Raw genomic sequence first — 23,765 nt, 5'->3', positions numbered from 1 at the left:
AAGAGCACATTTGTATGACCCCATTGATATGAAATGTCCAGAATACGCAAATCTATAGAGACAAAGTAGATTAGTGGTTGCCAGGGGCTGGTATAAGGGAGAAATGGGGAGTGAACTGTGGATGGGTATGGGATTTCTTTTGAGAGTGATGAAAATGTTCTGGAATTAGTGGTGATGATTTTGCAACTTGGTGAATATACGAAAAACCATAGAATTGTACCCTTTAAAGAAGAATTATATCTCAACAAAGCTATTTTAAAAGATTGAGTCTGGGGCTGGGGATTTAGCTCAGTAGCGCCACACCTGCCTTGCAAGTGCAAGGTCCAGAGTTCGATCCCGGATACCAAAAAAAAAAGATTGAGCCTCAAAATGCAAAGGATGTTCAAAGGATGTCTCTCTCCTGTCCTTTTTCTGAGCGTGCCCAAAATCTGTTCTACACCTTCTAGTGGAAAAAGAATCATCCCTTAAGCCATGTCCATGATGATATGCTCACCAAGAATCAGTGGTCTTATGAGATCCCTTAAGATGGATCTTGAGAAGATACTTTCGTTGTCATTTGGGGTCCTGGTAGAGTGGAGGTCCACCTTTACTGAACCTCCCCCAGTAGGATGTGTGCAGGTGGGAATGGCCTCAAACACGCATTCTCTTTTTCTTACCCTCTGCTCACACTCAACTAATTAAGTGTACCATGAAAAAATATTTTGAAATATCCACATCACCCAGGATTAGCCATTTTCAAACATTATTTCTAGTTTAAAGAAAATCCACACAGTGTTTCCATAAGGTAAAACAAATGGATATGGAATGATTTTTTAAAATATAGACCCTGGATTTGATCCCTAGCTTTACCACCACCACCACCACCAACAATAACACAAAGAAACACTGAAAAAGAAATATGCAGAGACACTTAAAAAAGGGACCACATCTAGTGCTATTTTTAATTAGAAAGCATACATTTTAATTATAATTAAATAGAGATTAAAGAGAAAAAGACTGTTAAACTTCAATGAAAATTTCTGCACTGTAATAGTTACTATGTCCTAAATGATCAACCTGAGGTTTAAAAAATTTTAAAATATTAAGAAACTGGATTATGTATCTGCATTTCAAAAAATGTGTTATAATTTTAAACAGAATTGGTTGGCTTCTTGCTGAAAAACATGAGAACATAATTACTCTCACACCTTTGCCATTTCTGGTCCCCTCTCTTCCATATGTTTTAGTTATTATTTTTATTTTGCTCACCTCACGGCATTAAAATGCTATCTGTACCGGGAATTTCCATGGTTGTTTACATGGTTCTACATTTAAAGAAACCTGGTGGTTCTCACCATAGCCTCTCAACTTCTAGATATACAGTTATATTTTGTTATTGACTGGATCCTCATTATCAAGTATTTCCTTCTCCAAGATCCCAGAATTGCTTTATTCTTTTGGGTTTAAACAGGCCTCCCAGTTGTCTTCCTACTTAACATCTTGGCAGGCTTGTATTCTTGGGCCCCTTTTCTTCTCCATATCCATAGTACAGCTCCAAATGGAGAAGTCTGAGTCTAGTTTGATGTTTTCCTTCCCTGTAGGAAACTGACTTATTCTGATATGATCTGAGGAATTATTTCTTTATCCTTGAGGTTTAGTAGTTCAACTATGATATGTTTGGGTTTTGAGCATTCTCCGTTATAGTTCTTGGAAAGATTTAATCCTTTTTTCATTTTTGGGAAATTTTCTTTTATCTTTCAATAATATGTCTTTTGCTTCATTTGTGAAAGTCTCTAGTCAGAGTCTCCAACTGCTATCCTCATACTGGGTAATGTTTGAATGCCTTCATAGCTTTTAGACTCTGTCTCTAATTTATTATCTGTCAGCTGTGTTCACTGTAAACATGTGAATACTTTTTTTTAATTGTTAATAAAAATATTTCAACCGGTCTCATACAATAAGGCATATGTGTCTGCATTAATGTTGTTTTTAGTTCTTGATTTGTTAGACTTTTACTTCTTTTCATTCTTATTGTTTTATCATCTTGTCTCTAAGCTATTTTAAATTTATTTTTATACCCTTGTCAAGTTCTAAGACTGTAAATTATATAAGGTGAGATCTAGGGTGAGGTCTTAGGTTGCTGGGAACACTCCTCAGAGATGACCGGGGCACCTTTGTCTCTTCTGCCCTCTCTTTTTCCCTTTTATTTTTGGCCATGAGGTGAGCAGCTTCCTTTTCCACTCACAATTGAGTAAGGATGTTTTCTAAATTCTAAAAGAAATACTTTTTAACCCGGTAATTCTATACCTAGCTAAATATCAATTGAGGGGTAGGATAGAATAAAAATATTTTCTGACATTCAAGTTCTCAAAAGTTGTCTGTATTCGTTCCTGTTGTTGCTTTCAAAGCTAAAAATCAGTTTCACCAGAAACAGCATAAGCCATAGAAAGATTTGTTGTATAGGAACTGGGGAGGCAAGACAGATGAGGGGCAAAGGAAGTCTTTGGATGTGAGCTGAATATGCAGCCTAAAGAGCCCCAAGACTGGCTGGAAATGAAGGATAGTTCCAGGACAGATGCTGGCAAGTAATAGTAACAGCAATAATAATAAATTGATGAATCAAAAGACGAAGAAAATATTATCTGATGGCTTGAATACTTTGAGAGGAAATTTAGATTTCTGTGGGAAATTTGGGGAGTAATTTAGCATAATACTGAAAAATAAGCCAAAAAAGATAATAATTAACAGATAATTTCATGTATTCCTCCCCACCAAGATATATTGTCTTACTATGGCGCAAACTTCTAAAACCATGAGTCAAAGTAATCTTTCTTCTTTTAAGCTGTTTATCTCAAGGGGCTGGGGACGTAGCTCAGTGATGCCACGCCTGCCTGACAAGCACAAGGTCCTGAGTTTGATCCTTGGTACTGCAAAAACAAACAAACAAATGAAAACAAAAATAGATACTGGCAGATCCCAGATTCCTTGATTCCTAAACTGTTTATCTCAGGTATTTTGTTGTAGTAATGGAAAGATGACTAACAGAAATGGCAATCTTATTTCATTCTACTTTGCACACTGTGTTCTATTTTGACACACTATTGTAGCCATCCTGCTGATTCTTTTCATCTTGCTCTTGCTTGACCCACCCTGTTCAGAAACTTTATTTTTTTCTGATAAAACATAGGTGATACTTTGAGTCTCTTGCCGTCATATTGGAGATCAGTGTCTTTTCCTTTTTAAGCAACAGTTTGAAGACAAGATGCTTTGTACACTCTTCTGTTTTTAGGGCACATAGAACAGGAATAGGGAGAGGTAGAGCTCAGCAGTGATGATGAGGTGTAGTCTCTGTTTAATACTGCTGGTTCTGGGAATGTGTTAAATGTGGTAAAACAGGATTCAGTCCACCTACCCGCAACACATGCCACTGTGATGGAGAAAGTGGTCCCTCAGGATTTTCATCATTTCTCCAGTGCAGAACCTGGACATAAAGCCTTCCCATCTACAGAGAAAAGCAGCCCATGGGTTTCTTTGGCTGTTTCATATTCTCCTTTCCTGACTTCATTTCTTCTAAGGCAAGTCTTTAAGGGGTGGGAAGATGGGATCACAAGAACCAAAACTGCTTAGCCGTCAGTTATTGACGTGTACTTTAGATTATGACTTTTTTGTTGGTTACTATGAGGGAATTTAAAAAAACTCTTTTTTCCTTCCCCTGTTTTTTTGTTATTTGTGGGAAGAGAAAAAGTGTGTTCTTGAAAGAAATCTCCTTGAAAAGGGTGACTCAGTTTTATTTGGCCATGAGTTTATATTCTTTTTCACTTATTGATTTCATCTTTAATCGCCTCCTTCATATCTGTTTGGGGGCATTTTCTATCTCTACTATCTTGGATATGACTCACTTCTATAACAAGTAAGAACCAACTTAATACATTTTCACAAACAGATACCTAGAATAGCAACAAAAACACAGATTAAGTTAAATTCACCCCAGTGTCAATATTAGGCAAATTTCTGGGCCAGAAGGATAAATGGGAAATGACTAGTTTTTATCATTCTACTTCCTTATCATGTTTTGAGATATGACTAATTTTCCAAAATATTTACTGAAATGAACACCTTAATTTTGTTTCTAATTGTCATCATCACTTCTCATCTAAGGATCTTTTCTCATCTAAGAAGAAAACACTTGGAATCAAATCAAGATTTGTAGACTACTTACATTTAAAATTACAAATTCAATCATCATCAACATAACAGATTAAATCTTATGGATGTTAAGATGAATAAATTTTTTTTCCTCAAAGACATTTTGAAGTATACCATCTTCCCCTCTCTTTGTTCTGATTGTCTTGATTGCTGGGACTATACTGTGAACAAATCTCAAATTTAGGATGTTCCTTAGGGACAGAGCGTTTTCAAATTTAGGGAGGCCATTACGACCTTATGGATATAAAGTTCTGAGCTGCTTGAATGTTTTCCCATGTATCAAAACATGTATTTTCAATGATTCAGAAAGATTTTTATAGATCTCTAATGACCACATTTCTGAAGAGAAGACTACAAAACACTACTTTCCACAGCTTCGATATAAATAAAATAACTGCATTTTTTCTAGCAATGATAATATCGAGGGACTGTCCTCATCTATAACAAACCTTTACAGAGTCCACTGTATTATATTTGCCTTGGGAACAGTGATTTGGGATGGTCTGACTCTTATAGTCAAAATGGTACCTCAGAGTTGGCCTTAACAATATTTTTGTATTTATCCCAAGATGAACACTGGCATTAGGCTTTTTTATTTTCAAACTTTCCCTAGTAACAACATGTAGCCTGTTGCCAACAGAGCAATATTCTGGCAGGTCTGATTAGTGGGGATGGACAATTTTATTAATTAGTCTCTTGCTCCAAAAGGCCTTTTTCTGAACAATAGGGGTTGAGGTTGGGGTGGAAAATTGTTGGATCCCTAGATAGCTGCTTTAGGCCCCTTTTATTTTGCTTATGTAGACAAAAGCTTTCTGAGGATTTGTCTGTGCCCTTTACCTTTCAGTTCCCTGGAACTCTGGACATAATTAGCAAACTCATTTTGAACCTCACCAGGCCACACATCCAAGGGCTTTCATTCCAACTTTGAAATGTTTAGATGCTCTTATTTCTTCTTTCTGGAAAGTTCCATGAGTCACCTCCACCAGATAGTATTCTATTTAGAGGCAATATTCCTGAACCTGCTGAGTCTAGTAAGTGGACAGGAAGAATCTGGCTCACTCAGGCTGTTCAAAACATTGTGAAAGAAAAAGCCAAACGTAGAGGTTTTCAGGATGACAAATAATCAAGTTTTTGCTGAGTTTGTTCATCACATGTGTGCAGGGCTTTGAGAGCCTCAATGACCTCTGTGGTGAGACATGTGCATCTATCTGCCAGTGGGCATGTGTGTACCCAGAGGAGAGGGATCGCATGATCAAAGTCAAAGTTGTGTGCATGTTGTCTGAACACTATCCATTAGCACACTGGTAACTGCGGTTCTCAGACAGTTTGGTGGAACATCTGCTGTTCTGTGGTCCTACAGCAGACAGCTGAAGAATGAACTTCAGTAATCAGTTTAAGGCAAGTCCCGGGGACAAGCAAGCAGACACCAGCTACAGATGACATGTAATCCTCTTGGGAGAGAGGGCTGGTACCCAAGGGGAAGGCCAACAGATATCTGAATACTCATTGCAGCTTTGCAGGGTTTTGTTGGGAAAACCACAGGCTGCAGAGTCCCGCTGGGACATCGACATAACCAGTCACAGCTGGGGGAGACCTGGAAGATGGAAAGGTGTCCAGCTGGGGTGGCTGTGCTCAAGGCATTTCCAGATCCTTCTGAAAGTGCATTAGCCCTCTTCTTGAGAACTAGCAAGTGAAGGGAAGCCCCCTCCCACACACACACAAAGGACAGGGGATTCAGATGGATTCTTTAAGGGCCTCTATCCTACCCTAAGGGAGTAGTCTCTTTGTGTTTTGGCCAATGAAGAAGAGGGCACTGATATGTGAAAGCAAGACAAAAAAAAATGGGCCCAAAAGAGAGGTTGATAGGGTACCCAGATAAATTTCACCAATTTCATGATTTTGCTTAAAATAAGACTGAAGACACTTACTTTTGTAGACATAAACATATTAAGGACCAAGCCCTCAAAGCCAGAGTATAAAAGACATCTCAGTTGCCATACTTATTATGAATCTCGAGAAAGGCTTACGCCAGTGGCTCTCTGCCTTGAGCGTGCTTTAGAATCAACTGGATGTTGTGCTAAAGCAGACTGCTCAGTCTCACCTCCTGAGTTTGTGATTCAGCAGATCTGGGTGGACCCAAGGATCTGCATTTTTAACAAATTCTCAAGTGAAGCCAATATTTTGAGTTCAGACATCACACATGGAAAACTACTGGGTTAAATAATATCTTGTATGTTCTGCCTCTCATTTCTATCTCATTTTCATCAGAAGCTGAATTAAGAAAACAGCTCAGAAGCATCCACTTTGGAACCACACATTTAGACAACACAAAGGAGCTCACATCATTCAACCCTTGCCTTTTTTTTTTTTAAGTGAAGGGATGAAGGTCAAGGTTACAGAATCAGTCAGTGGACAAAGTTGAAACCAGAATTCCTAATTCCTGGATTCCTTTCTAGTTCTCTTTTACTGGGAAAGGAGAAAATGGAAGCAGAGGTAATGGGGAAGTTTGGCAAAAATGAAAGAGAACACTGCAGGTCACGAGAACTGGGTACAATTGTGTTAAGCCAATGTTGTTTTAAAAAAATATCAGCAAGGCTGACTTGGTAACTAGAACTGCTTGCCTAATGGGAGATGACAAGTGGGCATGAGCTAAGCCAGTCATGGGAACTCTCACCACCCAGAAGCGTTTATAGAACAGCTGCCAGAGCACTTTGCCTCTGTGCTGAGCACAGGGTGGTGGCCGTCATAATGGGAGGTTACAAAAGACAGGAAAAAAAATCCCCAACAAGAGCCCTGAGTAAAAATGTGCTAATGGTGTTGGATGCTGCAGGCTGAAGAAAGAAGGCCTCATGGCCTCCCCACTCTCAGTGAGTGCTTGTATGCTTATTTTCTTACAACACTTCAAGGGTTTGCATTTCTTATAAAGGGTCTGGATAAAGCCCAGAATTTTGCCTGGCCTCCAAAGCCTTGCGCAGTCACACCCTCAACTTCTGCATTGTACCCTGACCGCTCTGCCAATACTCTCTGCTCCCACTGAGTTAACCCCCCAAGCACCAGAGGACTCATCTGAAAGAAACTCAGGGCAAGAAACATATTTTCATCATAAAGTCTGCCTTACAGAGCTCTCTTGCCTCTTTGAAAAAGAAACTAGGACCAGGAGAGGTTAGTGCATTTCTTAAGTTTGGTAGACAACGTAGGATTAGAGGTAGATACTCAGACCTAAAGCTACTGTTCTCTCCTAAGCCCACATTCATCACCACAGCGACTCAACTCTGTACGGACACTGTCTTCACTGTTTCCTTGATGACACTGGAAGCCCTTAAAGATTCAAGATTTCACATTCTATTGTCTGCTCTCTTCCGCTGAGACTAGCATGGGGCTTTGTGTGCAGTAGATGACTTATGTTTACTTCCACTTTGAATTTTGCTCACTATGGTTTAGGACATTTGACAGAAAATGAAGTCCAGGAACTGACTTGAATGGTGAGTGTCCACAAAAGGAACAGTCAGGGGATACGACCATCCTAAAAAAGAGAATAGAAATGGATTCCACAGGCCTTTCCCCTTGCCCAGTCTCAAGAGATACCAATCATGCATTGTGTTAATAAGAGTAAGGCAAGAACCAGCTCCTTAGGGTGGACTCTGAAGACAGAGGTTTTTCCTAAGTTGCCAGTAGTACTGCACTCGCTGCATGGTTTTGTCCTCATCTGCTCCCTCTGTCAACCTCCTAAGGGTCTACTTCAAAGCCCCCCACCTCCTCCCCCACAAATCTCCATCCCCACTGTCCCCAGTCGGGCACATGGCCGGGCTTAAGAACTGCACAGCAGATGGCTGTGTAAAGGCGACGGCATAGTCAGGATGTGAACTGAGTGTCAATCTTCAAATGTTAAACCCAACAAATGTGGATTTATAAGCCATTGATGGAGAAACTAAAATACCTCTGTATCCTTCCAGTTTCAGGTACCAGGTCTGAGGGTTAAAGTATGTGCACTCCTCTTTTTTAAAAATGAAAAAAAACAACCCAAAACTTAATTCAATTTCAATTTTCAAGCAACATTATAAAATTCCCGTTGCAGTTCCCTCCTCTTGGTGACAGAATGTGTGTGTGTGTGTGTGTGGTGCAGGCTGGGTGGGAAAGGTGTTACAAACACAACACAGGTGTAGTCACGTGGTGGAAAGCAGGGTGGGACTGATGAGCACTCTGTTTTCACTTAGATTGTTAAAAATATCAAAGACCATGAAAGATGCTTTCACTTTTGCTATATAAGATTTTAATTCCTGTGCTTATTGTTATTTTTGTCATATTTACCTGGAGGTGCTTGGAGGAACCCATAGAGATTAAGGGGAGCTACACCGCAACTGCCCCATTTATGCTGTCACAGCCAAAACTAAAGCATACACACACAGAAGGTTTCTTCACCATGACTTCTTTGGTCCCCATGGACCTTTGCCTAGTTTGCACAGTAAGTTTGGGAAACCACTGTCTCTCTTCCCTGTGCCTACAGGAAAGGGCACAAAGAAGCAAGCCAGAATTTCCATCAACAAGGAAACCTGGACATCTAACAAGCTAAAACTTGTTCTGAGGGAAAAATCTGTTTTGTCAGAAATACAACCTAAAGCTACGAGCTAAGAAATCAGACTGGCTGCTATTTGCAGTTGAATCTGAAATTGCCACAGTGAGACAGGAGAATGGCAGAGCTTTCCTTGGACTGAGTGGCTCCATCATTTCCATCAGCATCTTCATACATCACCTAGACTCCCTGCAGGCTGCCAGCGCTTGGCACGTCACCTGTCCTTATACACATGGCCAACACAGATTATGGTGTGGCTCTATCTCATGGAGGAAAAAACAGGACCATACAGAGCATGATTTTCAAGATTTTGAAAAATGTCCTTATGAAATAAATATGTCATCACATCCATGAAAGTTACCTGTGGGTAGTGGGATTTATGAGTGGTTTTTGTTCTCTTTTTCATGTTGATTGTCAAATCTTCCCACATCATAAAAAATTATTTTACTGGAAAAAATAAGTAAAATAGAAACTCACTATTTAATTTCACAACCAAATGGTATTTTCTATGGCTATCTACTATGCACCTAGGTGCTAACTTCATATAAATCAAGGGAAACAAAAATACAGAGAACAGTGCATGCATGCGTATGAGTAATAAGTGACAAAGTATTCACTGAATAAAGCAGATGAAATTCCAACGTAGAAAGGAGTTGTCAACACCATAGTGGAAAAGGTAAGCATTCCCCTTTGGTTAGTTTGACAAAACACAGAAGCATTCTCATAAAAAAGAGAATGAAAAGGGGAATGTATTCTTTTTGGATAAAAGATTTGCTTCTCTGTCAGAAAACATAGTGATTGGTATTATTTTATTTAATTGGCTATACAGACTAGTGGGTTTCATTTTGGCAGATTCGTATATGCGCATAATACACTTTTTTTTGGTACCAGGGATTGAATTTGGGACCTTGTGGTTGAGAGGCAGGTGCCAGAACCACTGAGCTAAATCCCCGGCCCTGCACATAATATACTTTGATCATTTTCAACCTCATCACCCCTCTTGCCCATTAATTTCCCATTTGGAGGGGGGTGTTTCAAAGTATATATTTTGATCATATCCATCCCCACATTACCTGACCTTACACCCCCTCCCTCTCCCTCTTATTTCCCTCCTATTGTGTAATAATACTCTCCTTTTTAAGTTCTTGTTGTCTTTTTTACAGTCTCTATATTAGGGAGAACATGCAATTTTTGTCTTCCAGAGCCTGGCTAATTTCACTCAACATGATTATCTTCAGATCCATCCATTTTCCTCGAAATAACACTGTGCTCTTCTTTATGGCTGAAGAATACTCTACTGTGTATATACACCACATTTTAAAATCCATTTACCTGTTGATGGGTACCTAGGTTAGTTTCTTATTTTGGCTATTAGGAATAGTGCCACAATAAACACAAGTATGTAGGTATTCCTATAGCATTCTGACTTTAATTACTTCAAGTATTCTTTCCATAATTCTGTTGAATCAAATTCAATGGTTAGGTTCAATGTTGACCTTATGGGGAAATTTGATTTGGTTCTTGTCCAATTCAGTTTGTGACCATAATCATGGAAAGAATTAAGTTTGTGAACTGAGATACTATTGTAGTGGTATCAAATGGTACCTCTATTTTCAATTTTTAGAGGAACTTCTATATTGATTTCCATAGTGGCTGTACTAGTTTATATTCCTACCAGCAGAGAAATAGGATTCCTTTTTCTCCATATCTCCCCAGCACAGATTGTTTTTTGTATTCTTGATGATAGCCTTTTTGACAGGGATGAGATAGAATCTCAGTGTAGTTTTTTGGAGATTTTTTTTTTTGAGTCAATGTACTTTTTTTTTTTCTTTAATTTTATTGGTACAATTTAGGCATACAATATAATGACATTCATCATTGGAAATTTGCACCTTTATATAATCTCTCTCGGTTCTCATTTTTCCCCCTTCCCCTGCCCTCCCTTCAACCCCTCCACCCCTCCCTATTTACAAAGACTTTGTTGCCTTTTTTTCATTTTCTCATATTAACTCCATTCCCTTCTTTCCTTTCCCCTACCCTTCCCACTTTCTCTTCCCCTTTGCCCCTTTTCTTCCTATTTCACATTAGCTATTATATCATTTACACTTTCAGTTTCTCACACTAGAGAAACTATTCGGTATTTACACATGTGTGTCCTGTTTATTTCACTTAAGAGTATCGCCTCAATGTGCATCCATTTAGCTATAAATGTCTCTAATTTCTCATTTTTTATGGCTGAGTAGTACTCCACTTTATAAAAAAAACACACATTCTTTTTAGTATATGTGCTGCTGAAGCGAGCACAAAAAACCCACACTTTCTTCATCCAGTCTCCAGTTGATGGGCATTTGGGCTGTTTCCAAGTTTTAGCTATCACAAACTATGCTGCTATGAACATGGGTACACATATATCAGTGTGGTATGATTCTTTTAATTCTTTGGGGAAGATACCCAGCAGGGGAATAGCTGGGTCAAATGGGACTTCCAGTCCTAGTTCTTTGAGGTATCTCCACACTGATTTCCACAGTGCTTCCACCAGTCTACACACCCACCAGCAGTGGAGCAGGGTTCCTCTTTCCCCACAGCCCCGCCAGCATTTGTTATTGGTTCATTTCATGATAGCAGCCATTCTTTCTGGAGTGAGGTGGAATCTCAGCATTGTTTTCATCTGCATCTCTCGAATGACCAGTGATGTTGAACATTTTTTGATATGTTTATTTGGTATTTCTACTTCTTTGTCTGAGAAATGTCTGTTCATTTCAGATGCCCATTTTCAGATTGGGTCTTTAAATTTGGGAGGTCTGATCTTTTTAAGTTCTTTATAGATTCGAGATAGTAGACCTTTGTCTGAGGAAGAGCAGGTGAAGATTTTTTCCCACATTGTGGGTTGTCTCTTCACACTGCTGGTGGTTTCTCTTGCTGTGCAGAAGCTTTTTAATAAGAAGAGATCCCACTTGTTAATTGTTTGTGCTAGTTCACAGGCAACTGGGGTTTTGTTCATAAAATCTTTTCCTACACCAATGTCTTCAAGAGTTCTACCTAACCTCTGCTCCAGGTGATTCAGTGTTTCTATTTTATTTTATTTTTTATTACTATTTTTTTCTATTTTAATATTTAGATCTTCAATCCATTTTAGTTTTAGTTTAGTGCATGGTGAGAGATATAGGTCTAGTTTTAATCTTTGGCAAGTTGAAACCCAGTTTTTCCAGCACCGTTTATTAAACAGGCTATCTTTCCTCCAGTGAGGGTGTTTGGCTCCTTTATCAAAGATGAGATGGCTGAGTGTGTCTGGAGTTGTTTCTGCATCTTCTAATCTGTTCCACTGGTCCTCAGGTCTGTATCTTTGTCAGTACCATGCTGTTTTTATCACAGTAGCTTTCTAGTTTAGTTTCAAGTTGGGGATTGTGATACCCCCTGCCATGTCTCTGTTACCTAGAACTGCTTTTGCTATTCTAAGTCTCTTCTGGTTCCAAATGATTTTTTGGATTGTTTTCTCAAGGTCCGTAAAGTATGCTGCTGGTATTTCAATTGATTGCATTGAATCTATATAGCAATTTTGGAAGTATGGCCATTTTCACTATATTGATTCTTCCTGGCCAGGAGCAGGGGATGTCTTTCCATTTTCTCATATCATCTTCAGTCTCTCTTTTCAGAGTGCTATAGTTTTCAGGGAAAAGGTCTTTGATTTCTTTCATTAGGTTAATTCCTAGGTATTTCAGTTTTTTGGATGCTATTATGAAAGGAATTTTTTGCCCTATTTCTCTCTCAGTGAGTCTATTGTTCGTGTAGAGGAAAGCTATTGATTTTTGTGTGTTGACCTTGTATCCAGGTACTCTACTGAATTTGGTTACTAAGTCTAGAAAACTTTTGGTGGAGTTCTTGGGATCTTCTATATAGAGTATCATGACATCTGCAAATAATGACAAATTGACTTCTTCATTTCCTATCTTTATTCCTTTTATTTCTTTCTCTTGTCTAATTGCTGTGGCTAATGTTTCCAGAACTATATTGAAAAAGAGTGGTGATAGTGGATATCCTTGTCGTGTTCCTGATTTTAGTATGAAGGATTTCAGTTTTTGACCATTTAGTATGATATTGGCTGTTGGTTTTACATAGATGGCTTTTATCAGTTTGAGGTAGAGACCATCTATTCCAATTTTTATAGGGTTTTTATCATAAATGCATGTTGGATTTTGTCAAATGCTTTTTCTGCATCTATGGAGATAATCATATGGTTTTTGTCCTTGGCTCCATTGATATAGTGTATTACATTGATTGATTTGCGTATGTTAAACCATCCCTGCACCTTGGGATGAATCCCACCTGGTCAGGGTGTATGATCTTCTTGATGATCTTCTGCATTGTATTTGCCAGTATCTTATTAAGGACTTTTGCATCTATGTTCATTAGTGAGATTGGCCTATAGTTCTCTTTTTCAGTTGGGTCTTTTCTGTTTTGGGGATCAAGGTGATGCTTGCTTCCAGGAATGAATTTGGGAGTATTGCTTCCCTTTCAATTTCATTGAAGAGTTTAAACAGTAGTGGCAGCAGTTCCTCTCTAAATGTCTTGTAGAATTCAGCAGTGAAGCCATCAGGACCTGGGCTTTTCTTAGTTGGTAAGTTTTTAGCTACATTTTCAATTTCATTGGTTGATATTGAGTTGTTTAGAATTTTTAGGTCTTCTTCATTCAACTTTGGTATTTCATACGTATGTAGGAATCTGTCCATTTCTTCTGTGTTTTCCAACTTATTAGCGTATAGGTTCTTGAAGTAGGTATTGATGATCCTCTGGTTTTCTGCTGGGTTTGTTGTAATTTCACCCTTTTCATTCCTAAATGCATGGATTTGGGCCTTTTCTTTCCCTTTTCTGATAAGGTTGGCTAAGGGTTTGTCAGTTTTGTTTATTCTTTTGTAGAACCAACTCTTGGCTTCATTAATTTTTTCAATCATTTTCTTAGTCTCCACTGAATTGATTTCTGCTCTGATCTTTATAAATTCTTCCCTTGTATGAGCTTTGGGTTTGTCCTGCTCTTCTTTTTCTAGAAGCTTGAATTTCAGCATTAGGTTGTTTAATTGGGCTTGCTGTGTTTTCCTAATATGTGTATTCACTGCTATGAATTTCCCTCATAAGACTGCTTTCATTGTGTCCCATCGATTCTGATATGTTGTTTTGTTTTTGTCATTTAATTGAAGGAACTGTCTGATTTCTTCTTTAATTTCCTCTGTGACCCATTGGTTACTCAGAAGTGTGTTGTTCAATTTCCACGTGTTTATATAATTTTTGCAGTTTCTTTTGCTATTGATCTCCAATTTCATCCCACTATAGTCTGGTAATATACAGGGGATAACTTCAATTCCTTTGCACTTACTTAAACACGTTCTATGAGCAAGCATGTGGTCTATTTTGGAGAACGACCTATGTGCAGCTGAAAAGAATGTGTATTCTGATTTTGTGTGGTGGAACACTGTGTAAACATTTGTTAAGTTCATTTGTTCAAGAGTTTGATTGAGTTCTAGTATTTCATTACTTATTTTTTGTCTAGTTGATCTATTTGTGACAGTGGGGTATTGAGGTACCCCACTACTACTGTATTAGTGCATATATGACTTTTCATGTCCATTAGTATTCATTTTATATAGTTGGGGGCACTAGTGTTTGGTGCATAGATATTTATGACTGTCATCTCTTCCTGTTGGATTGTTCCCTTTCCAAGGATGTAGTATCCTTCTTTGTCTCTCTTAATCAGTGTTGGTTTGAAATCCACTTGATATGCAAAGAGGATAGCTACTCCTGATTTTTTTTTGAGTTCCTGTCACATGGAGTATTGTTTTCCATTCTTTAGCTTTCAATCTGTGAGTTTCTTTTTGAATTGTGTTTCTTGTATGCAGCATATTGTTGGATTTTGCTTCTTAACCCATTCTGCCAGTCTATTTCTTTTGATTGGTGAATTGAGACCATTAACATTGATGGTTATAACTGATACCTATTGACTTGTCATTGTCATGACTTTTTCTTTTTGTTGGATTCTCCCTTTACATTTAGTTTCTTGTCATGCCCAATGGATTCTTTCTGCTTTGCTTCCTGGGGTTGTGATCCTCACTGTCTGTTTCTAGGATATTGTCTAAAATCTTTTGGAGTGCTGGTTTGGTATTCATGAAGTTCCTAAGGTGCTTTATCATGAAAGTATCTGATCTGTCTATCAATTTTGAAAGATAGTTTTGCAGGGTACATCAATCTGGGTTGGAGGTTGTTTTCCTTTCGGGCTTGGAATAGGTCACTCCTAGCTCTTCTTGCCTTGAGGGTTCGTATTGAGAAGTCTGGTGTGATTCTGATGGGCTTTCCTTTGTATGTGATTTGTTTCTTTTCTTTAACTGCTTGTAGAACTTTGTTCTTCTGTTGGGTTTCTGGAATCTTAACAATTATATGCCTATATGCAGATTTTTTTTTGATCAAGGCTATTTGGAGTCCTATATGCCTCACTGATCTTTATGTCAAGTTCTTTTCCCCTGCTTGGGAAGTTTTCTGCTATCACTTCTGTGAACAGTTTTTTATGTCATTTGCACTCTCTCCTGTTTCTTCATTGACTCTGATCAGTCTTATGTTATTCTTCTTTGCATCATCTAGCTGCTGCTGGATTGATTTCTCGTGTTCCCTTTTAATTTTGAAGCAATTTTTCTTTTCCTGGTCACTAATTGCAATCTTATCTTCTGTATCTGAAATTCTGTCCTCACATTGGCTCATTCTGCTGTGTAGACTTTCAATGGAGTTTTTAATCTCCTGGAAATCTGTTTGTATCTGTTTTATGGATTCCATTTGTTTCCTATGTAGGGATTCCATTGTGTTCCTCAGCTCCTCTATTTTTTTTTTAATCTGCGTCTTCTCTAGATTTATTTATAATCATGTCTTGCACTATCGGCACGATCTCTGCTGTTATCTGAGAAATTATTTCTGATTTTATTTTTTCCAGATCCTCTTTTGTTGCCAGTTCAGCAAGTCCAGGTGGTTGAGTATCAGAGTGTTCCATCTCCTTTCCCTTTGGGGTTGCTGTAAGTGATCTGGAAGTCTGGTTTTGAGACTTGTTTATGTGTCTTCTCATGTGGATGAGGCGGGTGCTGTTGGCGCCCGCAAGGCTCACCTCCTCTGATCTGGGAGTGGTGGAACGGCGGTCCAGAAGCCCCTTCCTCTGGGCTGGGAGCTGTGGAACGGCAGCCCGGAAGCCCCTACCTCTGGACTGGGAGTGGTGGAACGGCGGCCCAGAAGTGCCTTCCTCTGGACTGGGAGTGGTGGAATCTGGAGTCAATGTACTTTTGACTTGTATTTCCATACTGGCCAAAAATGTTGCACACTTTTTCAGGTGTTTAGACATTTCTGATCTTTGCCTCTGGGCCACGATTTCTGGCTCCTGGAGACAACAGGGATTTCCAACACCTATGACTTAGCCATGGTTGCCTTTTTGAAGTATCCAGTGTGAGCACAATAAAATAGGGTCTAAATTTACAGCCTGACAAGAGGAAGGAAGCAGTAATGTCACACACCACTTACTTAAAAAATATGTTGGCAATACCCCATTAAATCATAAAGACAAGTTAATTCAAAGTCTCTGGCTTGCTCAAATACCAACCAAGTCAGTCAATTTCAGAATCTATCTTAGCCAAAACATCTATAATAAGGCAATAGTTTTATATTAGGCAATTGTTATAAGTTAATACTTTTACTGTCCTTAGAGTTTATTGATTTTTTTTTTCTTCAGTTCTCTTCTCCGTGCCAGAGAAAGGAGACATGATTACAGAATAGCGCTAGTTTAGCAGCCTAGAGGAAAAAAACAAGTAGGTAGATTGAGAATGTCAGTGTTAGATTATGTACTAGGTACATCTTATGAAAAAAATCATTCAGGCACTGATAATAAATGAAGCTTATTCTTCATTAAGAGGACTGTTGCCGTGGCAACTTCCAGCTCACAAAAGTATTTACATCAGTGCTAGCGCACGGCTCTGACACTAAGAACTGTGCCTTTTTTACATCCAGGCCTGGAGTCTTTCATTATATATTTCAGCTATACTGGTCTCAGTTAAGGTGCCCTGAACACCCTACTAAGTCCCTCCAAAACAGGTCAAAACCAGCCCCAACGATGCAATTTAAACACATTTTGCATATCAAATAGATCAAAGGTAGAATTGATAAACAGTTTTCTTTTGCAAAAAGGATATTTTATGTGAGTTGTTTTTATTTTCCTGCTCATCCAGCAGAGGGCAAAGTATTTTTAACCATTCAATGTCATGAATGTTAATGTGCATTCAAATCACACATTGTTTCCCTCAAACCTTTGTTGTCCTAATGCCTAATTATCACCAAACAGCCTAAATCACTTCCAGTCACTGTGGGAGCAGGAATCAGTAGGACAGTAAGTATAAGCAGGGTGGGGACAACTTGTCATTAACCAGTAGTAAGCACTTGCCATTGGTCTAGTACTTCCAATTATGGGAATTTTCCTTGAGAAAATAATTTTGTAGTTATAAAATAATGTTTGTACAAGGATATCCACTGCACTTTCACCTTGTTGGGTAACAGGATGAAAGCAGAAATAATTACAAAAAATTAGGTTAGAAAAATAATATGTATAGAAGTCTGCAAAATATAACATAAACCAACCACTGTCATTTAAAAATCCCAACACCGGGCAGCGCCAGGGCCGAGGGCAGGGTCCCACATGCTGGTCCTCGCAGTGGAGTTTGCCCCGGCCTAGCCTCTTGTACCCAGGGAGCGTGGCCCAGTTCACGTGGCTCTTTACGTCCTGCGACCCAAGATGCCTCTCCTGCCTCCGCAGCCGCTTGAGCTTCCCCGCCGCAGGCTGCCAGGTGGGCGGAATGGAGGGCTGGCTTCCCCCACACGTGCCCTGCCTGACCCCAGCAGTTAGCGGAGCGCAGGGCTTGGAAACCCAAAAGGAGTTGGAAGTTGAACAGAGTAAGAAGGCTGCTTACGGGATGCAAAAGAGGAAAAACCATGGCTTAAATTTCCAGTTAGTTTCATTGTTTTTTTGGCCAAAGACTGCGTTCCACGCTCTATGCAGTTGAGTATTTTATAAATCCAAAACCACAAAGGAGAGCAGACAGGGTCTTGCGACATTGCCCAGGCTAGACTTGAACTTGTCACTCTCCTGCCCCAGCCTCCCAAACTTCCAGAGTCCCAGAGCCGCCACACCAGGGTCAAGAGACAGGTTTTAACATCCCGATACAAGCCATAAGTTGAGAATAATGCTGACTATATTTAATACTGTGGATGAATAATCACTTGTTGGCTGAACAGAAAAGGACTTTTTAAAAAATATAATAGCAACAGAAGAAAACTCAAAGGAGATTATTGAAAGATTTGAGTATATAAAAATAAAAAATGCCTCAACATGACCTTCCTCTTCCACAAACATCAAAGCTCCTAAATAAACTTAAATGACAAATCAAAAAAAAAAATCCCAACACAGAACTCTTTTAAATAATTGGTTATAACAATTTATGTTAAAAAGGCCAAAGAATTGCAGGAGCTAAAAACAGCGAGTATCTCCCAGGGCCTGGGAATAGGAAAAGAAAGAAAACACTATTGTATATTTAAATCCACGTGCTTTTCTGACAGGCATGAATATTGTTACAAGGTTGTATTCTGAACAAAAACACTCTCCTACACTAACTTGATTTTCAAAATCAATCACTGTGTAGCTACAAAATACTTGACAGATTGGCCCTTTCCAAATTCTCTAACTTGTTTTTCTAGAAATTAAGGAATCTAAAATATTTTATCAACACGTTTAAACCAAATGGTTTGATGTAAGAAGCTAGCAATGTCTGTGGTTGGTGACTCTTGGGTCTACACAAGTAAAAGATGTTTGGTTGCCTTAAGACCACTGAGAAAAATCAGATCACTAAGCCTTCCTGATTCTAGCATGCACTATGATGCTAAGTAACATCCTTTCACTTTGTGTTATTTAAGAGACATATTCTTATTCAACTTCCCATGCATGTATATACATCTTGCATCCTGAAGCAGAAAATCGGTTCTGAAGGACTACAGCATTAAGTTACCTACATAGAGGGTCTTCATTGCAACAGAAGGTCTGTAAGCACTGCTTAATAATGAATGAATGAAATTATTGGAAATCAGTGTGGTGTAGAAGAGAAACCATGAGCCTGAAATTCAGATTGGTTGATTGATCTCAAGCAGCTCTACCACTGACTGGATGTATAGCCATGGCGGGCACCCAAACTTTCTGAGGTTTGATTTCTTTATCTTGAATGTTGCCTCCCTTAAAGGGTTGTTTCTCCTAAGGATCAAGTGAAGTGATATGTGTCACCAGCCATGCACAGTGCTTGATACATAGCACCTTTGCTAGTTCTCTTTCCTCTGCTTTACAATTTCCTCTCTTACTCTATGGAAAATAGGCGTAATGCAGGGAAATAAAGTTGATCTCCAGTGGCTACAAAATTTAACTAAGAACCAGATTTTGTTCACTCATCAAGTGTATCTCCACAACATCAACCTATCTAGCCTGAGATCTCACTGTGAACACTTGACCATGAAAAGTCCTTGCAAGGCACTGGTTACCCATTTCCCACGGGTGCCCAGGCAGTAGGGTGCCCTGCAGCCAAGCTGTGGAGGGCTGCTGACAAAGCCCGGTGGGTGCTCAGTTTCTCTGTACTTTGTCTTTTGTTGCTCCTTGAACTGCCCTTCAGGCAATACTCTGATTCCAAGATTTTTTCTTCCAGCATGAAGTATTCCTTTCTATTTTTTCTGATGATAGCAGTAATATATACTTGTAAAAATTTCAAAAGACAAGGACACTGAGGAAGTAAAAGCTTTCAGTAATCTCACCACTGAAGTATGACCACTGCCAGCAGTCCAATGAATACCCTTTTAGACTTTATTTCTAATAAGGCACTTCTTTCTTAAATACACATATCCCCTCTCTACCCTCTCTTCTTTCAATTTCTGCTCAATTAGCCTCAAAAAAACCTCTTTTGCTGTCTTTTTTGTCCCACTTGTGAATCCCAAGGTTACTCCTACAATGGCTGCTAAGCTCAAAAGGAGTGTAACTATACTCTCATATTATTCAAAAGGAAAATATAATTTGGTAGTGAAAATAAATCAGGCTCAAATTCAGATGAAAGCATGCGGAATCTGCATAAAAATCCCCTTTTATTTCTTTGTCTTTCTGTACTTAAACTCACATTCCCCCAGGTACCAGCATACATAATAAATGACTATTTTTTCATTTAATGTTATTGTTTTCCTGCTTCATTTAACTAAAAGCATGGTAGAAGAAAATTTTTTTTCTAGCATTTTGCATTACAAAAGTGCTGCTTAGAGACTTATATGAAGGTTTTTCTTTTTCATTTCTCATCTCTCATAGACTAATACTTTTGTAAAACAAATACAGATGGATTACTAGAAAAATGAAATAAAAAATCCCCAGAATCCAGACATACAAAGTGTAAGTCTTAGTTTTATCAGTTACTAGACTCAGAAGGCTTAAAATTATTCTGCTGCATTGCTCTAAAAGCTTTTGAAGTCTTGTAATTTCTGTGCTTAGGAAATAGTTTCCACACAGCAGCCAACTGTATGCGACACACAGAGATCTTTGCGTGGGAACTGAACTTTCTCTGACTTACGTCAGGTCTTGGGAAAACGACTTCTAAGTTTCTAAAAACTAACTTATAAAGGAACTCTAAGGGAAAGGGGGGCTCTTCCTGAAAAGTTTAGGACTGTCTGTATTGAGACAATCTACCAAATTTTTCACCTTTCATCCAGCTGTTACAATTATTACAGTACAGCTAAAGACGCTTGAAACCAGGGAGTTGTGGTCATTAAAAATACACAGTGAAGTCCAAGCCAAAATTTTAATTTCCCAACTTGCCCTTTCAGACTCCAAAGTAATTTCTTGCCCGATCTCCATCATTCTGAACATTAATGATTGTGGGGAAAGCAAAATGCCAAAACGCAATCCAAACAGAAAAACCAAACAAAATTCAGTTCCTTTTTTAACCCTAACCTTCAATTCAAAATACTTACAGTAACATTCACAAAAATATCTTGTTTCAGATACAGCTCTTGGGATTTCTATTGGCAGTGACTACAAGATAATATATTGATGGTGTTGCTTGTTACTTGAAAGTTCTCATCTTGATTTCTTAGGCTGCCTAAGAGCCCTTGTCTTTCAATAACTCACTTTCCTCCACTATAATACAGGAATGAAGATGAAGAGAACGAGGGAGGTATTAGATAAACGTTGGTGAGTTCAGAACGTGTGCGCATGTGTGTGATGAACAAAAATTTATAGATACAGCAATCTAATTAGTCTATGTTTCTTAATATTCCACTTGTTAATTCATGGCTTAAAATGTGGCTGTGATGATTTATTTTTAGATTTGGCCTGATTCAAATTGTCAGTCACAGTAAATTTCATGCATCTAGTAGTTCAATTATACATTAATAATTTGATTCATTTTCATTCATTCATTTAGTAAACATTTATTAACTTTTATTATGAGCACAGTGCTACACACTGAGCAGTCTGGAGGAAAACAGCATACTTTTAGAAGCTTGTAACAAATCCTAACACTCAACAGGTGGGCCCAAGGCTATAAATCCTACTACCTTACTTGTATAGGTATCTATTTTAACTAAAGCATTTGAAAGTTAAACTTCAGCATTACAAGTACCTTACTATTTAAAATATTTCCTTTTGAAAGGGTTTTCTGAAAGGGAAAGGATTTGTATAGCAAACACATGTGAGTGATAAGTCATTATCACTGTCATATAAGTCATTATAGGTCACTGAATACCCTGGTCTTTTATATACTAAATATACATATGTAAATGTATGTGTAAATACATGTGTATGTAATGTATATGTCAATACACATATATGTAAATATATATGCATGTTTTAAAATTACCAGTGTGAAACTACAATCTAAATACAACTGGAGAAGGAAAATATATACTCAATATTGGAAAGCACATTTTCTTCTCATTGTATGCACAGTAACAGATGAGCAAACACATTTTTCTAGAATCTCAGTCATTTATGAGCCTGAACACCCATGTATTTGACTGGTACTCTTTTTCCTTATACATACCTAATACAATATTATGAGGAGTCCTTGGGTCAATGGTTGTGTGTGCGCGTGTGTGTATGTGTGATTTGTGGTGATGAGTGTGTGGGTAGTTATAACAAGATAATCTAAATGAAATAAGAATGTAAAGATGTCATTACTTTTGGAGACAGTATAAATGTTAAAGTAGCTTCCAGGCAAGCAATTAAGTTATCGTGCAATCTAGATAGAAAACAATAATAAATGTACCAATTATTGACATAATTTTAGAAAGAAAGAAAGAAAGAAAGAAAGAAAGAAAGAAAGAAAGAAAGATAGGGAAAAGAGAAATGTAAGAAAAGGCAAGGGAAAGAACACATATTTTTCTGTATCAGGTAGCATGATTAATTTCTGACATGAGAGATACTCCATAGAAAGGGTATTTTTGAGGAGAAAATTTGCTGATTACCTGCAGAAACTTCTGCCATGCACTGAAATCTAGGTACATGCTGGACTTTTACCTAGAGCAATGTCATTTACGTGGGACTCAGTACTCTTAATTTCTTCCCAGGTGCAAGTGAAGAGGTACCAAGGCAAGGGGCTCACACTCAGTCAACTGGGCACATTTAGAATTTGTTCCTTCACATGTTGGCTGTTCCATCCTGCTTATGTTAGTGAACACAGAACAGAAAGGGAGACCTAGGACTGTCACTCCATAGACTTCCCGATGGCAAACATCATCTTGTGAGAATTCAAAGATGCCAAGAACTAAGAACCTCATCCACAGCTGCACACCAAGGCTCTGGCCAACCCAGAAGTCTACTCCAGGTTCCCTTCACCCAGTGCACTATTCATTCTCATTGCTTGAGCTCTAGGGAGGACAGGAATCTCTTTCAGATGCAGTGGTTCTGGTGAGGAGTCAGCTTTGTCTGACTTACTCAACCAAAGAATTCAATTGCCCCTAAAGAATGTGTTACTGCAAACAGGCCAGCAAAGGCCAATTTCTTTGTGGAGGCTCTTCCTCTTCCTGCTTAATTTGTTAATATAGGCAATAAAGAGTTCTGCAAAGAAGTGAAAAAAACAGGATTCATTTCAATTTCTGCATGTTTTTGCTGCTGTTTTTTCCCCTAAATTTAAAATTTGAAAAATTTATATTATGGGTATAATAGACAAAAAATGTAATTGTTATTTTAAAGTTAATGAACCTTTTTCTCAATAAGTATACGCTTCAATTCTGTTGGCTATAGTTTAACTATGAATCTGTGATAGAAAATTTTATTCTTACCAGGACAGAAGATCTGAAATAAAAATGCACTCTATAAATAAATGGGTTTTGATGTTTAATAATATAATAATAATAAAGCCAAAGGTACAAATAAGCTCCCGTACGGCTCAGAAAACTTCATATTTCTCTTGGTTATATGTGAAACTTTTAAAACATTTGAAAGAAACACAGAAGAATGCTTAGAATGGTCATTTCAATATAATTAGTCTTCTGAAATACAATAATTGCTCAACACTAGAGGATATATTAATATAAATATAATATAACCATATTAAAGGTTTAAGGAAAAAGTTCTAAGCTCAACTCTATAAATGTTAAAGAAGCCATTAGACAAAATTTAACAATTTTCCGGCTTAGAAAAAGACACAGAACTGGACATTAAAAATGATTATTTATACACTCACAATCTTTTTCTAGCACCAACAAGTATCATACTAAGTAAGCTAGCATTCTTTTTTTTTGGTGTTAAATTCTTTTATTGGTACATTTTAGGTATAAAACACAATTACATTTCTCATTGGGAATTGTACCTTTATATAATGCATCTTGGTTCTTATTTTTTCCCCATTTCTAGCCCTCCCTTCACGCCCTCCACCCTTCCCTATTTACAAAGACTTTATTTCCATTTTTTCCATTTCTCATCATT

The 23,765-nt window shown here is 38.1% G+C and overlaps 1 protein-coding gene across 1 annotated transcript in view; it reads right to left on the bottom strand.

The window, feature by feature from the left end:
- Nucleotides 1–23,765, bottom strand: part of Cap2 (cyclase associated actin cytoskeleton regulatory protein 2) — a 172,348-nt gene that overhangs the window by 92,876 nt on the left and 55,707 nt on the right. The window lies entirely within an intron of this gene.

Source organism: Heterocephalus glaber, unplaced genomic scaffold (genome assembly GCF_053883595.1).
Source record: "Heterocephalus glaber isolate CG9 unplaced genomic scaffold, H.glaber_assembly_v1.0 deba00001472, whole genome shotgun sequence".
NCBI classification, from domain to species: Eukaryota; Metazoa; Chordata; class Mammalia; order Rodentia; family Bathyergidae; genus Heterocephalus; species Heterocephalus glaber.
The sequence above is the reverse complement of the archived record's forward strand: the minus strand, read 5'-3'. Positions and strand labels throughout refer to the sequence as shown.